An 18,499-nucleotide genomic window follows, 5' to 3' on the forward strand; every position below is an offset into this window, starting at 1 on the left:
AAAAAGCAGATTCGGTGTGTTCATTTTATTCGAAGTCCATCCCACTGTAATATAACAGGAAATTACAGAGTAAATGAACTCGCGAAGGACGGCAGTATAAAGGAAAAATTTGATTAGAATTTCCTTTTTATACCAGAAAGTATCAAATCTTTAACTGAGAGAGTTGTGGAATCCTTATACGGAATATGTCAATGATGTGTACTTGGAAAAGTAATTCAGTTCGAGATTATATGGATGCCACGAATGGGTCAGAACCAAACTATTTAAGTTATGGCCTACATAAGGAAGCACCAAACCAGCTATAGTAGTAAATATGTAATAACCGCACCGCTGTCTTAACGTCTCAATTTCACGCTTGTTACTCCAAAGCCTAAGATCAAAATCTTCATGTGGATCTTATGCTTTGTAGTAACAAGTTAAGGAAGTATTGAGGTCATTGATAGTAACAAGTTAAGGAAGTATTGAGGTCATTGCTATTACATATCTGGTGAAAATGTAACCAACAGATTCTATATGTATGTAATACAGCTATAGCAGATTACGTCTGGGGCATACTTACTATTGTGGGACGTTAGCAGACGATAAAAGATTTCTCATAAAAACACATAGGTTACGTAACATACCCCGTATGGTCATAAGTTATACCGATATGTTAATGAGTGTATGGCAACAGCCCATTCCAGTGGAGAAATCGAAAATTACTCATCACATTTCTCTCTGCTAATTATTAGATTCTAATGCCTTTGCAAAAATGAATTGGTTACTTTTCAAGGGAATCTTTCTGATGCAAACTTGTTAAGAGGGCGAGAAATTTTTCTGTTGTAAATATTTTGTATATAATATAGAGCACAACAAACTGTCAAATCAAAATGAAAATTTGCTCTGTCTCTTCGATTTGCCGCAGGTCGTTAAATGGACGAAAGTAAGCAGAGTTGTGAGTCTGGTCAGAACCTGGTTGGGCGACTACCAAGGAATGGTCAGGCGCCACAGATACACAAGGCCCTGAATAACAGTGGGCAAAGCAATACACACACACATTTAAATATATATATATATATATATATATATATATATATATATATGTATGTATGTATGTATGTATGAATGTATGTATGTATTACTAAAAAGACCTAATTCATTCAAAGTGAATGAGGTCCTTTTAGTAATTGTACTAATGCACAAAACAATTGTATGTGATATGTTTATGTATACATACATACATACACACAAATGTATATATATATATATATATATATATATATATATATATATCTATAATATATATGTATGTATAATATATCTTACAAGTGTGTGATGTGTTAGTGAATTACATATCATGTCATGCTTGGATACAGATGAGCTGTAGAGGCAGCCTTCTTGAATGAAGGAATCTGATGCATAAGCATCTTTAATATGGAGGCTGTTCGTACTGTTGCCAAGGCAGTTTGGGGTGTGTCGAGTATGTACATTCGTTTGTACGAAGGTCACAGGTCTAACCGACCAAGGCACTTGCGAGAGACATTCCTTTTGTGATAGGAAAGAGGTCGGTTTGGTAAACGCCAGGCGTCTGGAGAAAACCCCATCTTGAAAGGTATGGCACATATTTTAAATGACTTAGAAACAGTTGCTTTTGAAAAGAGAGAGAAATGTGAAATGTATCTCTACTTAATATTGCTTTTGAAAGAGAGAGAAATGTGAAATGTATCTCTTTACTTAATATTGCTTTTGAAATAGAAGTGTGAAGTGTATCTCTTTACTTAATATTATGTTATGTATCTTTATTACAGATGGGTTCTATTTCATGATAGTAGAGACGGGATTCTCTATCCTGACTAAAACAATGAAACGATTGACATTTTGAGTCTGGGAGTGAATACTTAGCCAGGAGAGTGGAATGATAACTTAATAGTTTTCTTAGGGTTTTTATCACTATGACTTATTAATCATTTTGTTCTATTTTATGCTCATCTGCTTTGGGTAATAAATAGTATATTTTTGTATTTATGTGAGCTTAATAGCCTAATGACATGTTTGCAGATAGAGGGCGGCATTGACAACAGGTAAGGGTTTCCAATTTGTGTAGTTTTGATAAAGGGGTGTAAGATATATATATATATATAAATATAATATATATACAATATATATTATATATATACAATATATAATATAATATATATATATATATATATATATATATGTATGTATGTATGTATGTATGTATAATGGATGGTGAGTACTTCAATAAACCAACAAAAACTGCCTTTAAGAGGAGGTAGCCTTGACTTGTTTAACATTGAACTCTGAAAACTCGTAAGTCAAACCTAAAGAAAAATTCCATAACTGCCCGACTCCTATTCATCTAATATATTGGATGTGAAAGACGGAGAAAAAGACGCTAACATTAATGAATATACTGAACGACGAAGGAGGAAAGCTTTATGGAAAATGGTTCCGTTCCATCCACTGCTTTCACAGTTTCGTAATCTCAGAGACAAAAGCAGTGGCCCTCGCTAGAGACTGTCATTCTTGGCTTTTGATGACAGTGCCAGGGCGCTACAGGTAGACTCGCGGATCGATACTACACTTGCCCCGGCAACAAAGCTTAGGTGAAATTTCAAAGAAGATTTCCTTATATTTTACTTCGGATGTGGCTCGGAGGCAATTTAAACTTATGCGAGTGAAAGAAAGAAATTTGGTAACGATTTGTACATTTTCTGTTTAGGCGTACACAAGAACAAAATAATAAATAAATAAATTAATTAATTAATTAATTAATTAATTAATTAATTAATTAATTAATTAATAAAAAGTCAACCCCATCTAGATAAGGCCAGAAGCAAAATGCCAATTGAAGATGAAATATAAATATAAAAAGAGAGACAACCCAATATAGACAAGGCCAGAATTAAAAAGATAATATAATAAAAGGATAACTAAAAAAAATTATTTTATTAAAATGATAACTAAAGAGTCAACCGAAACTAGATAAGGCCAGACGAAGCAATAAAGAAAAAATAATGAAAAGCCTACCCATTCTAGATAAGGCCAGATGAAGCAAAAAAAAATAATAAAATGATTAAAAAAGTCAACAGAATCGACCAAAGGCCAGATGAAGAAAAAAATTTTTATGAAAAAAGAATAAAGTAAAAAATAGAGTCAATCCAATCTACACGGACCAGAAGAAACGCCCTCCCCCCTCCAAAAAAAATAACAATAATAAAACAAAATTATAAAAACCGAGTAAAATGACTAAGGTTGAACCCAAGGAGGTGCGATAGCCCTGCCTCCAGTGATATGTCATGATGAGAGGCTTGTGATTTATGGGAGACGTTTCTCCTTTCCCTCAGAGAGTGAGAGAGAGAGGAAGCACTGCTTATTTAAAATGGACAATTTTTACTTCATGTGGCATGATTAACCATTTTTGTCATATACATGACAGCCAGAATAATCTATCTGTCGCATGATAGTAAGTTATAAGACTAAACATGCATGCATTTGGGTATCGAAATCTATGAACAAGTCCAAAAATTAATGTATACACAAACACAATATATATATATATATATATATTATATATATATATATATATATATATATATATATATATATATATATATAATAATAATAATCTGTGAAGCATATCTAAATCATAATTACCCTTCTGTGTAAGTTATTCCTACGTTATAGTGAAATGGACATTAAAAGACATTTGTTGCTTATTATATATAATATATATATATATATATATATAATATAATATATCTATATATATATAATTACTGACCCTTTCTTTAATGGCAATTCACGACAGTCGACTAACTACAGGCAAATAATTCACTGCTAGGTCAGCAGACGTACAATGGACTTTCCAGGAAACAGACCTAAATTGCTTTACCCTGCTAAGGACTTCTCGGGATTATACACACACGCGCGCGCGGCAAATGCACGAATAGAATTGTATTGTGTAATCGCTTATACTATCTTATTCTCTAACACTGCCAATAAAAGCATCTTACTAATGGATTGTTCGTAAAATGTGTTATTTTGATTTGAATAAATCATAACGTTTCGAGTCGGTTATTGTTCATGTTACACAATTTGGAACAGAATTCAGCCAAATCGGTAATTAGTTGCCAATCAACTTGTTGGCCTTTTGAGCTTCATGTACCTCTTGATGCCAACGAGAGACTCCTGCGAGAGCTCATACACCAAATTAAGACTAACATTGATTGGTGGTCAGTGACTCATTTACTGATTAATAATTATTAGGGAATATAGTATTAAAACGAGTGAGCATTTAATTTCTTTCTTAAATGAGGGGAACACTTCTGAATTAAAGTAAGTAGCATGGAATGCGGCGTTCTCTCAGTGGAATAAAAGAAATTGATTTGCTACGGAATAAAAATCCTTTCCATCTAAGTGAATTAATTATGCCTGGTCCTTGAAAATCAGATGTTCATGGCACATGGAGTGAATGGAATACATAGCCTGTCTATTATGCTTCAGATGCCATCTAAATCAAATAATACGATTGAGTTTCTGTGGCCAAAGAAGTTTATAATTCTATTGACATCTACGTCATTTATTTACATTAAGCGAGACATTTGATTATAGTTGATAACGCAGAACACTCCTCACTAGACTTACAACGCAATATTACATATTACTCTTATACACGCAGGAATAGAATTGAAAATTTAGGCCAATGGCCAACTGCGGGAACCTACGAGGTCATTCAGTGCTCCAACGGAAATTGACAGTAAAAAGGTTTGAAAGGTTTCACAGGAGGAAAGCCTCGCAGTTGCACTATGAATCAATTGTTAGGAGGGTGGACGGTGGAAAGCGCGATTGAAGAATCAGAATATGAATGGAGGTACAGTAAAATGAATGGAAGTTGTTGCAGCCAAGGGCAGATGGGACGCTACGAAGAACCTTAAATAATGTCTACCGTACACCGCATGGGGCGCACTGACGGGATTACTCCCCTACAGAGGATATACACGTAGGAAAGACCTCACTTAGAACATTAAATTGTAAGACAATATGTCTACATATTTTGCTATCTGTGTTTTTATTATTCTAAAATTTAGCTAATGTCTGTCGAAAATAACTTGTGATAAAACAAAATTGATTGACATTTTTACAGGGAATGTCATTTTAAGCCTATAAACGGTTGGTAAAAAATGACAAACCAGCTCTATGGGAAAAACCGTTCCTCCCTGTTCTCAAAATGACAGACATTTCAGTATCCCATCGATACGCCTACAAAACTTTTGTCGTTTAGATGTTCCGTCGGACTCTCATCTAACTTGATGAGTTCGGGAAATTGAAGGCGATCAGGCCGATACTTGTCGCTGAAAATACTTCCATTCTGTCTACAAACTTCGCTTGAAGGAGTTCCCTCTCTCTGTCAGCACACTGGAGGCTCAAGCTTTTTGGCAAAGCTGAATGTAGTTGTTCGTGAACGGTGCGATGTTGTCACTTTTCTTTTCTTTTCTTTTATTTTATTTTTTTATATATTTATTTTTTTTTTAGAAAATTGCATTATTTTTTGCCTATTGGAATTCTCGATATGTGAGTCGCTTTTCTTTCACAAAAACTCACTTGATGAATGTACTTCTTCGAAGGCAAAAAATCAGATGTATTTTTAATGTACTACCTAAAACTTGAACTTTTACCGTCAATTCACGTGGGAAATTATATGAAATTGGCAAGTTATATAATCATTTAAATTAGCAACAAATGTACACTCTCTCTCTCTCTCTCTCTCTCTCTCTCTCTCTCTCTCTCTCTATCATGGATAGGCTAGCTTTATGGTGGCTCTAAAACACATCAGAAGACAGAACAGAACTAATAAGAAGTTTATTAACTTTTATTCTTAAGAAAAAAAGAAACTTACGATCCTACTGCTAAGGATATTACTATAGCAAAACCAACCCAAATTAGGCCTACTGATTCTGATAATTTATCTGACAAAAGAGTTTGGACCTATTCAGATTTGTGACTTGTAGGACCAATTCCCAATTACCGGTAATGCGATTCTCTAAAGACCGGGAATTGTTTCCTAGAGAGTCTTTGGGTTTCCGCCATTCTCGGGCCATAGAACTTAAGGAAGGCTGATGTAAAGCCCTGGTGAATTTACTGCCCGCCCCCCCCCCCCCCCCTCTCTCTCTCTCTCTCTCTCTCTCTCTCTCTCTCGTCTCTCTCTCTCTCTCTCTCTCTGTGGTTTTGTATAATTTTCTTTCTCTTTCTGTCATACCACCACTCTCTCTGGTTAATTTAGTCTCTCTCTCTCTCTCTCTCTCTCTCTCTCTCTCTCTCTCTCTGTGGTTTTTGTATACTTTTCTTTCTCTTTCTGTCACCACCACTCTCTCTGGTTAATTTAGTCTCTCTCTCTCTCTCTCTCTCTCTCTCTCTCTCTCTCTCTCTCTCTCTCTCTCTCCAGTTTATGGATATATATATGTTTATGTTACATGTATATATGATATAGGATACGTATACGTATAACTATATACATACATACAGTAACACACATGTATGTATATGTGTTTGTGCGCATGCCTGCCCTAACACCAATACCGTCATTACTTCCACTTACAGTTTTATTCTTAAAGTTAGTAACATATATACATACAGATTAAAACTATGAAGTATTAAAATATATTGAAATATTCTGAAATGATTTGACAACATTAAGGAAAGAACTTTAGGAGGTAAAGTAAAATCAGTATTTACAATACACTATACGAAAAAGTTTAAATATACTTAAATATTCTTATGCATAAAATAGCAACTAAAAGTTTTCAATATTTCAGTTTTCATAACATTACCCTAGTTGCTTGGTTAGTTCACATAAAGTATGACTATTCCCGTAAAAAAAACTGGTGTATATATATTTACATACATAAAAATACACATATTATATACACACACACACACACACACACACACACACACACACACACACACACACACACATATATATATATATATATATATATATATATATATTATATATATATATATATATATATATATATATATATATATATATAATAAAAGGAGCCCATAAAAAAACATCAAAATGTAGAGAGAAAAGTACTATATTTCAGAGACTGCTGTCTCTCTCTTCAGGTATATGAATGAGAAAAGTTTACAGAAAAGGTGGTATTTATACCAAGAGATCCGTCCACAAGTAAGCCAATTTAGGTCACCCCCGCTGATAATCTTCCTTTAATCTTCTTAAGCGTTGGTTGAATGAAAACTTGGTCGACCATCTGAGATCCACGCCCCTTTTGAGATGTTCATTACCTGCTTTCTCTTTTTATTAAGGGCCGATTCCATCATTTGACTCTTGTACCGGCAGTTGCTGCTATAAATTACACGTAACAAATTCCAGTTTATTCTATGGTTATGTTCATTTATATGGTTGAAAATAGCAGAGTTCTGTTGTCCATACCTAACTGACCGTTTGTGTTGTATTAATCTCTGGGGAAGTGATTTACCTGTAAATCCAATGTAAGATTGGTCACAGTCCTGGCATGGGATCTCATAGACCCCCAGAGTCTTTGGGAGATGTCTTTTGTTGGACGTTAATCAGGGATTTGGCTAAGGTATTTGGGTAGGTAAATGCAAAAGGGTTGGATTTCCCAAGGGTGTGGGTTATTCTCTTAATCGTCTCCAGGTGAGGAATTTTTATTTTATTGTTGGGTGTGTCTCTGGTCTTGTCTTTAGGGGGTCGGTAGAAAATTACGTTTGCTTTTTGAATTGCTTTCTCAATTATATGGTCAGGATACTTTAAAGATGAAAGTTGCTTGCGAATTAGTTCAAATTCTTTTTCCAGGAAATCTGGGAACAAATTCGTAAGGCTCTTAAGAATAGGTTGCTAGCTACACCTTTCTTGATAGTAATGTCGTGATAGCTAAGTAGTGAATATATGAAAGTGAGAACGTTGGTTTTCTGTATATGGTAAATTTGTATTCTGTCGTGTCTCTGATTATTAAAACATCAAGAAAAGGAATTTTGTTGTCTGTTTCCCATTCAACTTTAAATTTGATGCTGGGCACTAATGCGTTTAATTTTGAGAGGAATTCATTAAAATTACCCCACTTATTATCCCAAAATGTTAGGATGTCATCCACATATCTCATCCACAGCATGTTTTTGGGTTTTATTGCATTTATTACCGTAGTTCCAAGTATTCCATGTACAGATTGGCTAAAACAGGACTTAAAGGACTGCCCCATACTACACCCAAATTTTTGCTTGTAGAATGATTCCCCGAATGAAAAATACGTTATTAGATGCCACATAATTCAACTAACTTTATTATTTTGTCAAGCGCCAATGGGAAATGATCTGAATAAGGGGATAATTTTTCCCTTAAAAACTGAAGAACGTCCTGTACTGGTACTTTAGTGAATAGGGAGTCTACGTCGAGGCTTAAAAGTTTTATGTTGTGAAGTGGTATATGTGCTTCTCTGAATTTGTGACAAAAATCTTCCGAATGTTTAATGTGACTGGGAGAGAAAGTGCCTAAAAAAGGAGAAAGGAGGCCAGCTAACCATTTAGAAATTTTGTAATTGAAAGCTCCGGCGCATGAAACGATAGGTCTGAATGGAAGATTGTCTTTGTGAGTTTTGGGAAGGCCATAAAAGTAGGGTAATTTAGGATTAATTACTTTAAATTTCTCTAATAGTTCAATACTCTTTTTGTCTTGGCCAATTAATCTTACTTTCCAAAAAAATTAATACAACACAAACGGTCAGTTAGGTATGGACAACAGAACTCGGCTATTTTCAACCATATAAATGAACATAACCAAAGAATAATAAAACTGGTGGAAATTTGTCACGTGTAATTTATAGCAGCAACTGCCGGTACAAGAGTCAAATGATGGAATCGGCCTTAATAAAGAGAAGCAGGTAATGAACATCTCAAAAGGGGAGTGGATCTCAGATGTCGTCGACCAAGTTTTTCATTCATCCAACGCTTAAGAAGATTAAAGGAAGATTATCAGCGGGGGTGACCTAATTGGCTTACTTGTGGACGGATCTCTTGGTATAAATACCACTTTTCTCATTCATATACCTGAAGAGAGAGACAGCAGTCTCTGAAATATAGTACTTTTCTCTCTACATTTTGGTGTTTTTATGGGCTCCTTTTATTAGATGGAATTCTGTTGTTACAGAACATTTTTACCAGTCTATATATATATATATATATATATATATATATATATATATATATATATATATATATATATATATATGTGTAATGCCCTAGTTGACACTAAAGTAACAAACAAAAGCAAACCGAAAACAAACTGAGGGGGCCATAGCCAACGTTCACATGAATGGACGGAATCAAATGAAATTGTGTCCATATCAGAGCTTCCTTTGAGACATGAAATCAAGCTACAACACACCAACACAGGACTACCTCCCTTTTCGTGAGTTGCAAAGAGCGATGTGTTGCGACACGTACGGACTAAATTGGATACGAGGAGTTTTGTCAAGTCCGGCCCCAGAAAAATATCGCTCAGTGCCTTATCCTATCAAAGGAAAAGATGAATTTTGACAGGGAACGATGGGGGAGATTCCCCGCAACGAGAGAGAGAGAGAGAGAGAGAGAGAGAGAGAGAGAGAGAGAGAGAGAGAGAGTTTTAATATTCAATATTCAAAGTTGTTCCCACAACCTCCCCATGCAATATTTGCTTCTATCAGCCCATAATCTCTCGCTTTACTTAGAATAATAACTGCTAAAAACTGGTGTCACAACGATTTGGTCATCATCGCTTCTAGAAATACGCAAAGCGTCAACAGACACGCATGTAAATTTAGCTACATCAGTTTATTCTGTTACTCAATGAATCATTCAGCTCAGATCAATAGTTGTAGGATTCAGTTGAGTAAATGACACCTGTTCTTACGGTTTCAGAGCATAATAATCAGTACTCTTTTCAAGTGTTCCTTTTGTTATTACTATTTTTGATGTTTATGGATGAGTTCTGAATGTAATTGTATAAATAATCATTTCCAGTACACTGCCACTTTTTCTTAGAATGAACTACGAGAATTAAATGGGGGGAGTCTTCTTAATCAAACATTTACCTTTAAACTGTTACCACTTCTCACTTTTGTCCTTGCAGAAAAAAATGCACAACACCAATATAGTCAACTGAATCAGTGTTAAAAATGATTCAGTTCGTATAAGAAAGAATATGCCTACCTGAAACTCTGATTAAACCATTTGTATTTAACGACAACGAAATACTATTTTACATTACCATTGGGGAAAGCAACTATCCTTGATACATAAACGAATGACATACACCTAGAGTATTGCATTCTTATCGTACATTATTTTGCATCACCTTAATTATCATGTAATCTGAAAAACGTTATTTTCGGTATATATATATATATATGTGTGTGTGTGTGTGTGTGTGTGTATATATATTATTTGTATAGAGGCAGAAAGCCGGAGAGAGAGAGAGAGAGAGAGAGAGAGAGAGAGAGAGAGAGAGAGAGAGAGAGAGATGATTGGCTTATCAAACAATCAAACAATCCGAAAACAAACTTGAATGGACGAAATCAAACGAAATTGTCTTTGTCAAAGCTTCCCTTGAGGGGTGAAATTAAGCTGCAATACAGCAACACAGGACACCCTCCCTTTTCGTTTGTTATAGAAGGGCCTCCATTTTCATGAGTTGCAAAAAGCTTAGTGTTGTGATTGGTACGAACTAAATTGGATGCGACGAGTTTTGTGAAGTCCTTCCCTGCAAAAATGTCGCTCAGTGCCTTATCCTATCAAAGGAAAAGATGAATTCCAACAGGGAACGATGGAGAGAGAGAGAGAGAGAGAGAGAGAGAGAGAGAGAGAGAGAGAGAGAGAGAGAGAGAGAGAGACGGTATCAGAATTCAAAGTTGTCCTCACAATCTCCTATCAGTCCACTTTGTCTCGTTATACTCGGAATAATAAATGCTACAAACTGGCGTATCTACTACTTCGGTCATCTACACTGTAAACCCAGATTGATGATTACAGTTCTCAGTTGGAAATATATCTGCTCATTACGTATTCAGAGCATAATTATCAGTACTCTTTTCAAATGTTTCTTCTTTATTTTGAATTTTGATGTGTGTTATATTAATATTTTACTCTGATTGTGTTTTGAGTTTAATTCCATGGAAAAGTTTTTAATTTCCAATGCATTCTCATTTTTCGTACAATGAATTATGTCAGTTGAAAACAAAGGAAGAACGTTCAAAGTGGCTAAAATGCAATGGAAATAATTGGGAATAGTTTTTTAATCAAACATTCATCCGTACCTTATTTTTATGCCGAAAGAAAAAATACACGACATTATTGAATTTTAATTCTAGCAACTCATTACTGGAAGAACCCGCTTCATGCATAAAGAACAATCTTGCTGAAACTCAGGATAGTAGGGCCTTTGCATTTACCGACACCGAAATACTATTCTACAATATTATAACTGGGAGGCAATTAGCATTAGCGCTTGAACGAATGACGTACGTACTTAGAACATTATATTTTTCATTTCTCCATCAAATTTTCATCAGGCTAAGTGAAGTACGTCATTTTCTGTATACACCTGAAACAGCTGAAATACAAGCATCTCTTTATATATATAATATATTATATATATATATCTTATATATATATATATTATATATATATATAGCTAACCTTAATAGATATAATATATACTATATAAATGTTTGTATTTGAATAGAGTGTGTGCCTGCGTGTGCGCATCTGTGCGCTTCTAAATATGCTACAAAGAATAAGGAAAGGAAACATTCAGAATTGGGAACTACTCGATAGTCGGATGACAGGCAACTCACGCATTCATTCAGAGATAATCTACAAATTTATTCCACATTTCTCATGTCTGATCAGAAAATCTTAAATCTTAAAACCTTTAAAACGAATGGCTGAGCTTCCAAATTAAAGCAGGCAACCGCCGCTAGATTTAATTATGCTTTTTTTGTTTGTGTTTATGTCGTAGCGTATTTGCAGATGAGCGCAAGCTCAATAATACGGTACATGTACCAAAGAATGGCATATCTACAGACAGCAGTAACTACTAGCCACTCTCTAGCCTCCCTGTGCGCTCAATCACCTTTACAAAACTGTGACAAGTGTATGAAGAATGTGTACCGCATTACCGTCGAATGTTGTAACACTTCGTGAATTACTCTAAATACTGGTGAACTCTTAAAGGCTGTCTATCGATAAAGCTGATAAAGAAAATATGACGAGTCTCAATAAAACAGGCCAAAATATCGGACATCTGAAAAAAAAAACGCACATTTCTTAAAGCAAAAGAATTATATTCATAATATCTCTTAAGTAAAGGAGTTAAAATCTGATTCATCGTTATACAATGAATAACTGATTGTTTGTTTCCGCTTTAAGAAAACAGATCCAAATTGCTGTATCACATGAAATATGTCAGTAAATTGTGCGACACAATTCAAGTTATGTATGTTTAATGGCTGCCCCGAATTAGGAAAACAGGTCAAAATGAGATGTAGCATTTAGTAAAGATGCTGAAGTAAAATCAGAATCGTTTGAAAGTCAAAATGCCGATTTTTATATACAAAATAGGTTAGAATTCTTTTTGTAATTAGAGAAATGGTTGAAATGGTGAGTATATCTCTAGGAAACGGATGCAATGCTTCGTATCGGTTTAAAAAGCCAAAATTCAATCAGTCCAGAAAGCAGATTTAAAATGCATATCTAACAGAACGTACGTTAAAAGGATGCATAGGTCTGTCTTAAGAAGTAAGTTGAAATGTTGTGTATTTCTCAAGAAAGAATATGTCTCATGAAAGCATGTTTAAATTCGCAAAAAAATGTTAAAATGAGTATGAATTAAGGAAATACGCTAAAATGATGTGTATGGCTCAGGAAAAAGTATTAAAATTATGTATATGTCTTGCGAATGTTAATATGATGTGTATGCTTTAAGAAAGACCGTTAAAATAATGTGCTTCTTAGGAAGTTACTTCTAAATTTTATGTAGCTTGAAAAAATGAGTTGACATGATGTGCACGTTTTATCTAAGTACGATAAAATGATGAATTCGTTTAAATAAATAGAATATGATCATAAGAATGTAAAGTTTAAACAATGTTTTTGTTTTACAAGTACTTTTATATGGTGAATAATAGAACAAGATTGAACGTAATACTATGAAGTGGCTTGGATGCTGCCTATCACTTCAAACATAAAAATACTATATATGACTTAACATAAAAGAAAATTACTGAGCAGTTAAGATACACCATTTAATACTGTTAATCACTTGTGAGAATAGATTGACATGCTATGCATCAATTATGAAATTAATCTAAATGTCTTAAAATAAAGGTAAAACACTCAGAACTTAGATATCTAAAGTTAATACCGGTATCAATCATGAAAATAGAATATCTTGCCATGTATCACTTAGAAATAGAATCAGAAACTTATGTATCCTTTAACAAAACATCAAAATGCTACGAATCTCACAAGGAACTAAATGAAACCGATATGTTGCATTTAATAAAACGGATTAAAACAACTTATACCGCAAGTGAGACTAACAAGTTCCACATCACCTACGAAAATAGAATAAAACGCCACGTATCACTTCAGAAAATAGGCCGGAGGTTCAACAAGAGATCCATTCATTAATAAAAAGGAAAAAATTAGTGACACTCAAAATGACACACGGGAAATCCTCGGAATTGGGAAATCACGAAGAGAAGGCTGGAGAATTTTTGGTGGTCCGGTGGAAAATCTTGTTAGAGGGAATTACCAGGGAAAAAATTCCGAATTCTCTATATATTTCCTGCTTTCATCTTTCGCCTTTCCTTCTCCGAGCTTTGAAAATTCGAGTGTTTCTTTCTATTCTTGCTGAACGAATAACAAACGAAAAATAAAATGTTTACCTCAAACTATACCGAAAGACTATATGAAAACTAAGGTTTTACCTATCAATTTTTGTTGACTTAAACGAAAACCAGATTTTTAATAGCTTAACAGAAGTTTTAAACGTGAAATATTTATTTTGACTATACCTGAAACTCTTTACAATTTGCTGGTTTTCTCGAAATACAATTTTCTTTTTAGCTAGATTTTGTCTTTTGACGAGAGCCCTTTATAATTTTTTATGATTGCAACCAAAGATGAAAGAAACATTTTCTGACTATATCAACAGGAAATTGTAGACCATTTTAAAAATTATATAACAGTTATCTTAATTCTGATATTGTAACAATGATCTTTCGTATTCTATGCATTACTCACGATGGAAGCCTCCAGTAGGATGCTTCAAGAACAACAGCCGGTGCTGGCATAAGGGCAACTTAATCTAAGATAACAAGAAAAAGGGGAGGCCTTATAATTTGAAACAAAAATTTTCTCCTTTTAAAAATATAGCGAAGGTAGAGGTGGCAGATGTCTTTTGAACTCGCTCGCATTCTTACGATCTTGTTAAAAGTATACGAGTTGAGATTCTAGTCTTCCCATATTCCGATAATAAGGACGTTGTGAAGATCAAAAACATCAAAACATTAACAAAGAATAATATAAAATATTCTCTTTACGTATCGGTAATATGGACAAAACTAAGTAGCCTCAACTACTATATACATCAACGATCGAAGAATGAGGTCAAATTCTGATTCGATCTTTTTATCTCAAAGCCGATGTCAGGAACTAAATGCGAGCAATTAAAATATTTCTTAACAAAGATAACGATAAACGCCCACTATGATCCTCAAACAACCTGAGAGCGTGCTGAACATGCTATCATTATCATTTCTTATAGTATCATGCATTAGGTTAACTGTAAAGAGATACAGATTCCAATAAACAAAACCTCAATTATGTCATTTTTGAAACTCCGGAGGTTTTATCATATATTCGGAGACTTCATTTCATGATGACTTCATTATCAGCGATACAAATAATTACACATCATAAATTTATTCAATTCGTTGGCCGACTCAGATTTCGATCTGATTTTCTTTTGATATTTTTCTCCTTAACGAATAATTAAAATGTTTCTGTAATAATAAGTGACAAGTCAGCGAAAACACAAAAAACGTCAGCCAATAGTGCTAATGCAAAATAGTGCCTCTAATCAACATTGCATGTATAAAATTGAGTCTTAAGGAAATAAAATTGCAACCTTAGACTAAGATGCAAATCCAAAGTCTTTCACGTAATAGTTTACGTAACCTTGCAACGTTGTATGTGTTATAGATATAAAAAAATGGGGATGGAAGAGGATGGGAGTGCAAGTGCCTGATAAGGAAGCGAGAGCGCTTGAGATACGGTAAACAACTTCATCTCCAATGGCAAGTTGGAAGGTGAATGCTGGCAGCCACCGCCCGTAGACTTACGGTTGAGTTAGCTTGCCAGAACCTCGACAGCAGTCGTGAGGATACGACGTGCCATGTACTCGCTCTCTCTCTGCCTAACATGCTTCTCTCTCTCTCGAATCCGTGTTCTCTCTGTCTCCTCCTCTCTCTCTCTCCCTCTTGAACTACGTAAAATAATGTTTATGTAAATGAGTAATTGCATATTTTTACAGAGTTGTAATGTGCAGTGAAAGTGGTTTATCGAAGTGATATCTTTTTAATATATTTTATTTCTATCAGATAAAGGAACAGAAATATTTCTATTTGAAAAGAATAGAATTGTAATTATGCCAGACGGAAGTTATATAAATGTTGAAAATGAAAAATGAAATCATGCACACTTAGTTACCTACAAAGAAAAGTGTTGTGTTTGACTGAAGGTAAGTTTACATATCTTTTTTTCGGTGAACATCTACAAACTGACTCATTTGTTGCTTTTGTGCTAAATAATCTGTATTCTCGTACTTCAATTATCTGTATCGCCTTTTTTATTTTCCAGTTAATGTTTTTGATGAATATTTTTATCTTTACAATCAGGTTGCAGAGTAATCACGTTTGCGTTTTGTATTTATTTGAATGTAAACAAACACTATCCTATTGTCTGATTGGGAAATTTTCTTTGATATTCTATTCAAATGTTTCTGATAAACTTTAACTTTTATAAAAAAAAAAAAAAATACTATATTAGTGATTTTTACCTACATTTTATCTCATTACTCAGGGAAAAAGTTTATATGTGCGTGCGTACGCGTGTGTCCATATGCTAAGTTCGTAAATTTCATTCTACAAACACCTTGATTTCGATAATAATAAAAGATTTTTTTCATGGGTATTGTGGCTAACTAATAATTTACTGCTACTATTACTACTTATAATAATAGTAATTATAATAATAACAATAATAATAACACTCGGGTTTAATACAACAACAGTGGCAGCTATAGCTGTTGAGTGTATTTCGCATAAATTCCTTCCATCACCCACTATTGTTATTCCTGTAAGAATATCGAAAAGGAAACTGGAAAATCACGAAACTGAACTCCAATTAAAACCAGTCTAGAATCCATAAGGCATTCCGCCACTTTGCCATTATTCTATGTCCATTCAACTTATGGAATCATGACCACGAGACCTTCGACTCAATAAGTCAGGTTTCTATGGAATCACCGAGTCGAGATTTGCATAATTAATCTTCTCGAACTTTTAATCTATTTTGCATTGGCGCTCTATCATGCTAAAAGAGGGTTGGGGAAATCATCCCGTTAGTGTGTGTGTGTGTGTGTGTGTGTGTTTTATTTTTGTTAATTCCGAACCAGTCAGTAATTTACTCTGTCATTTGTTTCTTGCTAGAAGTTTCTTCTTACTTCAAAAAAATTACAGGAACAATTAATCTCCTGTGGACGTAGGATGTGAAAATCATTGTTATAAAAAAAATTGAATTTGCAAGACAAGAAGCCTGATGAGTAGATTTACTAATAATTATATTTACTGGTAGTAAGAAGAAATGAAAAAGAAGAGTCTTATTGGTTAAGTATCATTCAAGACAAATATTCATCTGACTCTACAAAAAATGATTTACACAAAATTGCATAAAAAAAACTTATACTTTGTCTTAAACATATTTTGGAAAAGTCTGAATCTTCAGTCCAACACTTTATGTCTGAATAAAACAGCTTACTCTGCCTGAGTAGATGTTCGGTCAAATATTTTATATTTGAATTTACATGAGGGAGCGTTGATGAGTTAAAGTGCGGGTTAGTGATTAAAAGATTCGTATTTTCATCAAGAATCAGAATAACAAAAACAAAGTATCAATGCTACCTACTTTGTCTCTTATCTGCAATTTTAATGATTTAATTCCAGGAAGTTTGTAGTTAAGCTTCAGAAGAACTTAATGTTCAAATGATTTACGGGCAAGCCTCAGCGTTACGTTGCGTTCACCCACGCCAATACTTTCGAACACATACATATACACACACACACACACACACACACACATATATATATATATATATATATATATATTATATCTGATATATATATATAAATATTATAATTATATTATTCAGCTAAGGCTACAGGTAAAGATAAAAAATAAAAAGAAGGGAATACTAATCACTTTCGTCGGATTTCCAACAAATTTTATAGGTACAATGTACATATTTTATTGCTGTGGCCTTAGCTGAATATATTGCCACACACTATTTAGTAACATAAGCATACATATATATATATATATATATATATATATATATATATATATATATATATATATATATATATATATCGAGCTACAATGTCCTTTAATATCTAATTCGCTCTACCTCGGAATTAATATATTTTCATATATGCTTAACCGAAGGGGAATTTTTTCTCGATAATAGATTTACCTGTACTTGGGCGCGAACGCAGGTACATTATAAATCCAGGACCGTCAGTGGAAGCGGTACCACCCAGCCTCTCGCGGTTGGGTGGTACCGCTTCCACTGACGGTCCTGGATTTATAATGTACCTGCGTTCGCGCCCAAGTACAGGTAAATCTATTATCGAGAAAAAATTCCCCTTCGGTTAAGCATATATGAAAATATATTAATTCCGAGGTAGAGCGAATTAGATATTAAAGGACATTGTAGCTCGATATATGTATATGAATCACGGTAATGTGATATGACTTATATATATATATATATATATATATATATATATATATATATATATATTATATATATATATACACAGGGTGATTGAAAAGTAACTCCCTATTTTAAAAAATTTCTAATTTATTTATGAATCGTTATTTTTACAAAAAATCAATATGAGAGAACACTAATAATATGGAGTTTTATTTAAAATTCAATATAGGCACCAGCATTTGCCTGTAGCTTCTCAAGCCGCTTGGGGATCGCTTATACTGATCTTTCCAAGAACTCTTGTGGCACGGCAGAAATAGCTAATCTTATTTGTCCTTCAAGTTCTTCTAAGGTTGTTGGTTTCTTGGAATAAACTTGTTCCTTCAACCAACACCAAAGAAAAAAGTAGCACGGTGTTAAATCATG

At 33.9% G+C, this 18,499-nt stretch overlaps 2 protein-coding genes across 2 annotated transcripts in view; one reads left to right on the forward strand and one right to left on the reverse strand.

The window, feature by feature from the left end:
• The window catches only part of LOC135223724 (uncharacterized), a 151,034-nt gene that overhangs the window by 69,922 nt on the left and 62,613 nt on the right, over positions 1-18,499 (reverse strand). The gene's annotated exons all lie outside the window — the stretch shown is intronic.
• Positions 15,529-18,499, forward strand: part of LOC135223725 (glutamate receptor ionotropic, kainate 2-like) — a 119,616-nt gene continuing 116,645 nt past the window's right edge. Inside the window, 1 exon segment of the mRNA XM_064262481.1 lies at positions 15,529-15,823. The gene's annotated coding sequence lies outside the window, so the exon portion shown is untranslated.

This window comes from Macrobrachium nipponense, chromosome 10 (genome assembly GCF_015104395.2).
Source record: "Macrobrachium nipponense isolate FS-2020 chromosome 10, ASM1510439v2, whole genome shotgun sequence".
Classification (NCBI taxonomy): Eukaryota; Metazoa; Arthropoda; class Malacostraca; order Decapoda; family Palaemonidae; genus Macrobrachium; species Macrobrachium nipponense.